The sequence below is a fragment of the Vipera ursinii genome, assembly GCF_947247035.1.
Source record: "Vipera ursinii genome assembly, chromosome: 1".
Classification (NCBI taxonomy): Eukaryota; Metazoa; Chordata; class Lepidosauria; order Squamata; family Viperidae; genus Vipera; species Vipera ursinii.
Genome location: NC_139512.1, coordinates 329,469,192 through 329,477,634, shown reverse-complemented (window position 1 = coordinate 329,477,634; position 8,443 = coordinate 329,469,192). Strand labels below are relative to the sequence as shown.

General features: G+C 43.4%; 1 long non-coding RNA gene across 1 annotated transcript; it reads right to left on the bottom strand.

Moving 5' to 3' along the window:
• Nucleotides 1-2,982: 2,982 nt before the first annotated feature.
• LOC310638672 lies at nucleotides 2,983-4,982 on the bottom strand. Its single transcript, XR_014492151.1, has 3 exons — nucleotides 4,907-4,982; nucleotides 3,292-3,442; nucleotides 2,983-3,180 (listed from the first exon to the last, which is right to left on the bottom strand). It is a non-coding gene; the product is annotated as an uncharacterized lncRNA (long non-coding RNA).
• Between the last annotated feature and the right edge of the window lie 3,461 nt (nucleotides 4,983-8,443).

Sequence of the window (8,443 nt, the reverse complement as noted above, 5' to 3'; positions counted from 1 at the left end):
GACAGCCTGTCAGCTAAGTTTGCTTCGTTTTCTCCGGCGATGAGAACATCGTCGAAATAGGGGCAGACCCCGGGTATTCCCTTCAGGGTCTTCTCCATGATACCCTGAAATATACCTGGGGCCGCCGATATGCCGAATTGGAGTCTCTTTACTTTAAAGGCACCGCGGTGGGTGACAATTGTCTGGGCTTTCGCGGTGTCCTCAGTGACAGGCAGTTGTAAATACGCCTGCGTGAGATCGAGTTTTGCGAAAATGGCGCCAGAACGGATGGAAGCAAATACGTCCCTTACCGCTGGCACCGGGTAAGCGTGGGGGCTGAGGGCTAGGTTGACTGTCGCTTTATAGTCTGCGCAGACTCTCACTTCTCCATTAGGTTTAATTGGGGTGACAATAGGGGTCTCCCAGGTCCCCCCCTCCGTTGGTTCAAGCACCCCGAGGCCTATGAGGCGATCAAGTTCGTTTTCTATTTTTTCTTTTAGGGCAAAGGGTACTCTCCTAGCTCTTATCTTAATTGGTTGGATTGCTGGGTTTAACTGTAAGGAGATGGGGGGTCCAGTGTATTTTCCTAAAGTGCCATCGAAGACGTCTGCATATTTGTTGCAAACGGCTTCTAGGCTGGGTGATTGAATTGTGTTTACCCCCGTTATGGCGATCCCTAGCGGCCCGAACCAGTTTAACCCTATCAAGTTGGTGCGGTTCCCTGGCGTAACTAAAACCTCTAAGGGACCCTTGAACCCCTTGTACTGCACTATGACCTTAGCCCTCCCTTCCAGAGGAATGGGGGTTTTCTGGAAGTCAGCTAGGTGTACTTGGGTTTGCCTCAGGGGAATTTGTCCCTTGCCTTGCCGACAGATCTCCTGATACGTTTTTAATGAAATTAAGGAGACTGCTGACCCTGAATCCACCTCCATGTGGCAGGGTACCCCCTGAATTTTTACCCAGACCTTAACCTTTGCGCTTAGGCTGTTTACCCTGTCAATTGTCTCTACCAGGGGCCCTGGCGGTTTTTCTCTGCTGGCCTGGGTAGCTGGCCTACCTGGGGAGTTTGCCTCCAGATCATGGACGTTGTCACGGCCCTTGCTGCGGCACACCGGCTTGATGTGGCCGGTCTTTCCGCAATTGTGGCATTTAGCGTTTCTGAATCGGCAGCTTCCCCGGGCATGGTTGCCCCCGCAGCTGGCACAGGCGGCCCGTTGCTCGTAACGTGGCGGCGGCGGAGGGGGGTTCCTGGACCTACGGCGGTCTGAAGTGTCGCCTCTCCTTGGTTGCCTGCGTTCCATTCTGCGCTGCAGGGCTTCTCCGTCGGTGAAATCCACCGACTCTTCGCTGTCGCTGAAGGTTGCGCTCTCTTGGAAGACGGTCGCTGGGCTCTCTGGGGTCGAGGTTGTCGGCTTCTTCTTGTGGCTGTGCTCGTAGGCCATTATTTCTCTGGTCAGCTCTGCCAGGCTCATGTCGGGTTTGGATGTTAGCTTCTTCTGCAGCTTCTCGTCCTTCAGACCGATCACCACCTGGTCTCTGATGCGGTCCTCCAGGTCAGGGAAACAGCAGTTCCGTGCGGCGTGTCTGACCCCGGCGATGAACTCGTTGGCGGGCTCGTCCGGCCGCTGTTTCTTTTGGGCGAATTGGACCCGCCAGTACACTTCTGAGCGAGCCGGCATATAGTACTTGTTCAGCTGGTCCACCAGGTCCGCGTAGGAGACTTCTGTGATGGGCACCGGGCTGAACAGGCCAACGGCTGCATCATACACTGGAGGTCCGCTGATGTATAGAAGAGCGGCGGCCTTTGCTCTGTCGTCAGTGATTTTACTGACGAGGAGGAATCCCTCGACCTGGCCTAAGTGTGATTGCCATCTCTCAGGATGGCGGGTATCAAATTCCCTCACACGCCCGAAGTTTGCCATGTCGTCCGGTCCTGGGTTGCTCCTTTGGAAGTTAAAACTTCCCGTGACAGCTCTTGCCGGGAACTCTCTTCCTCGGCCGTGACTTCAGCTCCGGAGCGATCCCACCTTCGTCGCCAGTGAAGTAGCCTAAGGACCACTCGGGACGACAGGCTAGTTAACAACAGGTTTATTTAGTACAAGGCAAACATAGAATAACTTGTCCGGCTTTTATAGCCGGCAGCTGGCAGCGAGGGCCAATCAGGAGTGTTCATTTTGGCGCCGCGTCAAACCGGGACCAATCCGCGTCGTCTTCTGTTGACAGCTCCGGCTTCCGCATGGTTTGGTGTTTTGACAGCCGCGAGCTGTCAGTGGTTGCGCCTGCGCTGTGCGGGGAACTTTGACAGCTCAGGCTTCCGCCTGGTCCGGAGTTTGACAGCCGCGAGCTGTCAGTGGTGGCGCCTGCGCTGTGCGGGGAACTTTGACAGCTGTCAAAGTTCCCGCGTGTTTTTCTGTCAGGCGGCTTCCCTAGTTTTTTTACAATCTGTTAATGAAGTATTATTACTGTTTACATATACAACACAGCTTGTAGGATTTTAAGCATAACTTTACTAGCATGTGAAATGAATGCAATGGTGCGATAGTTTGAACATTCTTTGGCACTGTCTTTCTTTGGAATTGGAATGTTAACTGATCTTTTCCAATCCTGTGGCCACTATTGAGTTTTTCAAATTTGCTGGCAAATTGAGTGTAGCACTTTTACTGCATCGTCTTTTAAGATTTTGAATAGCTCAGCTGGAATACTGTCACCTCCACTAGCTCTGTTGTTGCTCAGCTTTTCTAAGGCCCACTTCACATTCTAGGATGTCTGGCTCGAGGCCAGTGATCACCTCATCGTGGTTATCAGGGACATTAAGCTCGTTCTTGTATAGTTTTTCTGTGTAATTTTGCCACCTCTTCTTAATCTGCCTCTGTTAGGTCCCTGCCATTTTGGTCCTTTATCATGCCCATTTTTGCATGAAACATTCCCCCTCTCTCTCTCATACCAGTAGTCATAGGAATATACTGCTCCCAGGTACTTTTTAAAGAAGTTGCACAATGTCTGCAATGCTCATTTACCTTTATTTCAAGAAACATTTGCCAAATTTTACTTCAATGCACAAATGTTTTAAGAGTTTGATGGATAGCAATTTGATTTATATAAAGAAAGATAAAGCGATAGCAGGCAGTAATCTCAGGTCTTTGGCCATATCTTGAAGATATCCGTGGTTGTTGATAGAGATGGCATTATTTTCAAAATCCGCTATACAAATGAGAAAAAATAATAAGTTGATCAAAGTGAATTTAAAATAAATTCTTTGCTTTGCAAAGCTTTGTGAATGCAAATAATATCAGGCAGAAAATCATTATGTACTGTATCTGTAGTATCTCTATTAGAGGAGAGTTTTCCTATTTCCTACAGCACCACTTTTCCCACTGACAGTCGTACTTCGCAAGGCCCTTGCCACGAGGACACTTGTAAGCGCAGTATCCTCCTGCGTGACGACACATGCGTTGGGCATTCCCTATGAAAAGAAAAAGAGGAGACAGGTAAATGATGAGTAAATATTCCTTAATATTTAAATACATTTTCCTTCCAAGACACTATCTTCTTCTACAGAATAGCAGGACTCCTTTATCAATTTATAATTTTATTCATTTATACCATAAAAATATGAAAATAAAAAGCAAATGGTAAGGAATAACAACAGGGAAAGAGGAAAAAGGGAAAATGTGGAAATGGGGGGGGGGGAGAGAAAGAAAAGGCCTTGATTTCTGATTCCCTCCGTTGCAGTAAAATAAGGCATTAAAATCAAATCTCAACTTTTTACATTTCTTTAGTAGTATGAACTACCCATTTCTCTATCAACAAGTCAGTCTAATCAGTAAACCCCAAAATCATAGTATCACTTTTTCCATTTCAAGCACGAAGTCCAGAAGCAGTTTCCAAGTAGAAACAAAAGTGCTTATATTCTTTTCTTTTATCAAAACGGTCAGTTTAGCCATATCTGCTAACTATGTCAGCTTTTGTAACCGTTCATCCAAGGTGGGAATGGAAACATCCTTCCAAGAATTGCAGGATTCCTAGGACTACAAGTTTTCTCTGACCACAGAGATCCATTTCTGCTGATCTCCTGCAGCAGCTCAAATAAATCAGCTATTAACCCAGGTTTGAAGTCTGACTCAGAGATGAATTAGCTGGTAAGCCTACATCTATCAATGTAGGAGGGAAGAAATAATCTGGTTCATAGACCTTGCTTCCTGAGTTACAGTGGCCAGTTGCATTGTGTGTTTTGGATGAAGACCTTGAGTGAGAAGGTTTAACTTCCTTTAAACTTTAGGACCTGGTTTTCCTTTGGCTTTTTCCCTCTTCTCTTAATGTTTCTATTACTGCTCTTTTCTGCTCTTGAAATGCTGTGCATTTATGATATTTTGCTGCAATTTCCTCTCTTTTTCCCACATTAAGTACAAATATATTCACTAGATCATTAATATCATTTATTTGAGAGAGGGAGAGAGAGAAAGAGAGAGAGAGAGAGAGAGAGAGAGAGAGAGAGAGAGACTGGTCCAAATTCACTCAGTCAGCTTTCAGACCCAAGGTGGGACTAGAACTCAGTATCCAGAATTTTGCTCTAACCACTAGATCAAACTGTTTCTCCATTGTGCCTCTTTATTCAAATAGAAGATATTTGGCTGAGAATTTGGTAAACCAATACTAAAGTGAAGCAAATCAACAAAAATAAGCTACAATAACAAAAAGAAACCCAATAAAGTTCTTTGAAAAATTTTGAATCAAAAGAAAAATCAATGGCATATTTTTCAAATGTTTGGAGGTTCATGTTGTCAATAGTCTATACTGTTCAAAGCTATTTCTGTAAAGTAAAACAAAGAGATGTTGAAGATTATCCTGCTTTCTGTGATGATCACACCTGTTTAAAAAGGACTGAGTTACCAATCCTTTGTAAATTATCAGTAATTTTGTTTCTTACCTGGTTCAGACAGGAATGCAAGGAAAAGAAATGTGAACAGCAGATAAACGATCTTCATGCTGAGACTGGTTCTGGACCAAATCTTACTCCTGGGACAGAAATGGCTCTCTATTTAAGGAGTTATGATGTTTGCATCACATCACCTCAGTGAACAATTGCAAAATAGTTCTTACATAAGGCAATGGTGCATCTTCCTTGGATTGAAACATTCCTGTTTGTTAGCTGTTACAAAAGCGCCTAGAAGAGCAGCAGACTTCGTTGAACATCTATCATGCTATGGTTATAAAAGATTGGAGTCTCAGGACTTGCAATGTCCTAATGGGGCAAAGAAAATTCCTTACTGAATTGCTGCCCAAACTCTACAGCCCACGATGATAATGCTTGGCCATGTTCACTAATGGCTGGAGTTTGGGAAGAGCCAAAGTGGTAGAAATCTGGGGTTGGCACTGCTATCATGGGCAACACATTTTTATGGGTGGGTTTTGGGAAAACAGCTGCTCTGCTTCTTGGTGGGTCTTTGTGGCACTCAGACTGATTTGTCTTTCATTGAAGTATTCCTCCCTCATCCAGGTCATGTCTATTTCCCTGAAGACAGAAAATATTACTTATCTATAAATTTCAGTGGTGAGAACAATATGGCTTTACACTTAGGCAAGAAAAAATGAATGCACAGGTTAATAATAATAATAATAATAATAATAATAATAATAATAATAATAATAATAAAAAGTTGGAAGGGATCTTGGAGGTCATCCAGTCCAACTCCATGCTCAGGCAGGAAACCCTATACCATTTCACAAAAATAGCTGTCCAGTCTCTTCTTAAAAACTTCTAGTGTTGGAGCATTCACCACTTCTGGAGACAGGTTGTTCCACTGATTTATTTTTCTATCTGTCAGGAGGTTTCTCCTTAGTTCTAGGTTGCTTCTCTCCTTGATTAGTTTCCATCTGTTGCTTCTTGTCCTACTTTTTTGGCAGCTGCAGCACACTGCTGGCTCATATTGAAGTGATTGTCCACTAGGACTCTGAGATCCCTCTCACATTTGCTACTATTCAGCAAGGTACCACTATACTATACCTGTACATTTGGGTTTTTTTGCCTATATGTAGTCCTTTACTTTTTTCACCGTTGAATTTCATTTTGTTAGATAGCGTTTAGTGTTCCTGTTTGTTCAGATCCTCCAGTATCTTAAGCCTGTCTTCTGGAGTGTTGGCTATTCCTGCCAGCTTGGTGTCATCTGCAAATTTGATGAGTTCCCCGTCTATGCCCTCATCCAAATCATTGATGAAGATGTTGAAGAGCACTGGGCCTAGAACAGAGCCTTGGGGTACCCCATTACACACTTCCCTCCATGTAGATGCAGTTTCATTGAGGACCACATGCGATATGTGGCTCAGTAGCAGTAACTTTGGGAGCTTGGCTCCAGAGGTTTTGGGTGTTCCATCACTGGAGGTTTGTTAAGAATAATTTGGAAAGCCATTTGTCTGGAAGGAGTAGGGTTTCCTGCTTGAGCATGGGATTGGACTAGAAGGTCCCTTCCAACGCGATTATTCTGTACGTTCTGTTGGTTCTGAGATGTTACATCCAGTTGCCATGGATGCCATAGAGCCGTGGTGGCGAATCTATGGCATGCGTGCCATAGGTGGCACACAGAGCCCTCTCTGTGGGCACATGTGCCGTCGCCCCAGTCCTAGGCCTTCAGCTGGGTTTTATAAAACCTTTTTGCTTTAGGCCTCTGCAGCCGAGTGCAAAAAATAAAGGTTCAATCAATCATTTTCAACTTCTCGCGGGGAAAAAAGATCTCGCAAAGTTGGAATTGATTGACTGAACTTTTTAGTCCCGCCCAGTCTGCTGTTACCACCACAGCTACACCCACCCAATGGGCCACGACCACCCAATGGGCCATGACCACCCAGCACCCGACAATACATAAGCGGGTTTTGGGTTGCAGTTTGGGCACTCAGTCTCTAAAAGTTTAGCCATCACTGCTGTAGAGATTTAGAGATGATTTCAAAGTGAAGCACAAGCATTTTTCTATACCCTGAATAACACAGTAACTTAAAATCTGTTTTCACAAAACAAAAAACTCAGACTTAGTTATATATAAAATCATCCTAGTTTCACAAACTAAATATGACTTTTCAACATTTGCCTATTTTTCAACATCTTTTTCTCTTCTATCTTTTTTTCTTCTCCCAATCTGTGATACAATTGCTCTGAGAAAGGATCCTTAGAATGAAGGATGAGAAGAAGAATTTTTAAAAAGCTACTGAAAGATTTAACAATTTCTGTATTAGATGCAGAACTACAATACAGAAAATGTTAAGTGATCAAGATGCAAAGAATTGCTGCAGTGAAAAAGCATACTTGGAGGATCCCTCAGGGAGTCAAGTACTGAGCCTGGTTGTTGGTGAGCAATGGATTGAAAGTTCCCGTCAATGAGTGGAAAAGGTGGTTATTGAGCCACATCTCCTAAGCTTTGCCTTGAAGGTTGGAGCCAATTTCTGTGGACTCCCATCAAATAGCCTTGATTCAGGACCTCATAGAAGATGAACATGCAAAATTAGAAATCAATTAACCACAGGTACACTAAATAGTAGAAGACCATTGAGACTGAAAATGGTAGTATTGGCAGCCCTAAAAAGAAAGGAAATATAATATTTAATAATGTGGTTCTTTGCCCAAGAACCACAGAAAGCAGTTAATGAGGAAATTGGTGAAGTCAGCTGCATCAATAAAAGTGCCTTGAAACCTTGAAATAATGTCAAACTCCTGCTATTTCCCAAGAAACAGACAATTACTTTGTGTAATGAGAGGGTGCAGCAACAGTAATGAGGAAACCGCAGATGCAAACTCACTTGGTGTTTAGTAATCAAGTTAAGGTAAAGAATAATAAAATAAGTAGAGACTATTACTTAAATTTGGGTTTAAAAATAATTGAGGAACACTGTTTGAAAAGAAGCTGCCTAAATTTCTGTGTGAAGAGGTTGGTACTGTTCAGCAGTTGTTAGAAAGACATTTGAATTGACCAGGACTTTTATTTATTCATACTTATGGCATTTTGCTGTTTGGGACTAATAGCTAGGCTTGAGAGAAGGAACATGTTAGTTTCAGTTATCTCAGTGAACTTGCCACATGGAAGGTGAAGGAAAGCTTCATGAGGACATTTCACATATCCTGCTTCCACCCGTACTCCCTCAAAGGCATTTTTAAATCAACTACGCTAACCTCCTCTGAAATACTGAAAGGAATTTATGGGGCTTCTGTCAAAGAAGAAGGAAGTTTGATAAGTCTCATGCTTCTCCTCCAAATCTCTCACAAAGCTCTTTGAATTTGATCCCTGATTATTCACACTGTATTGCAGAGAATGCGAGGAGAACACCATAGAGTGTTCAAATGTGGCCCATAGGAAACTGCATTTGTTTGGTTTTTTAAAAAGGGTTTTATGAAAAACTATGTGACAGAAAGTTGGTTACCCAATATACATATCAAATTTAAACTCCTATGTCTTCTGGAGGTGAAATGATGGCATGTCAA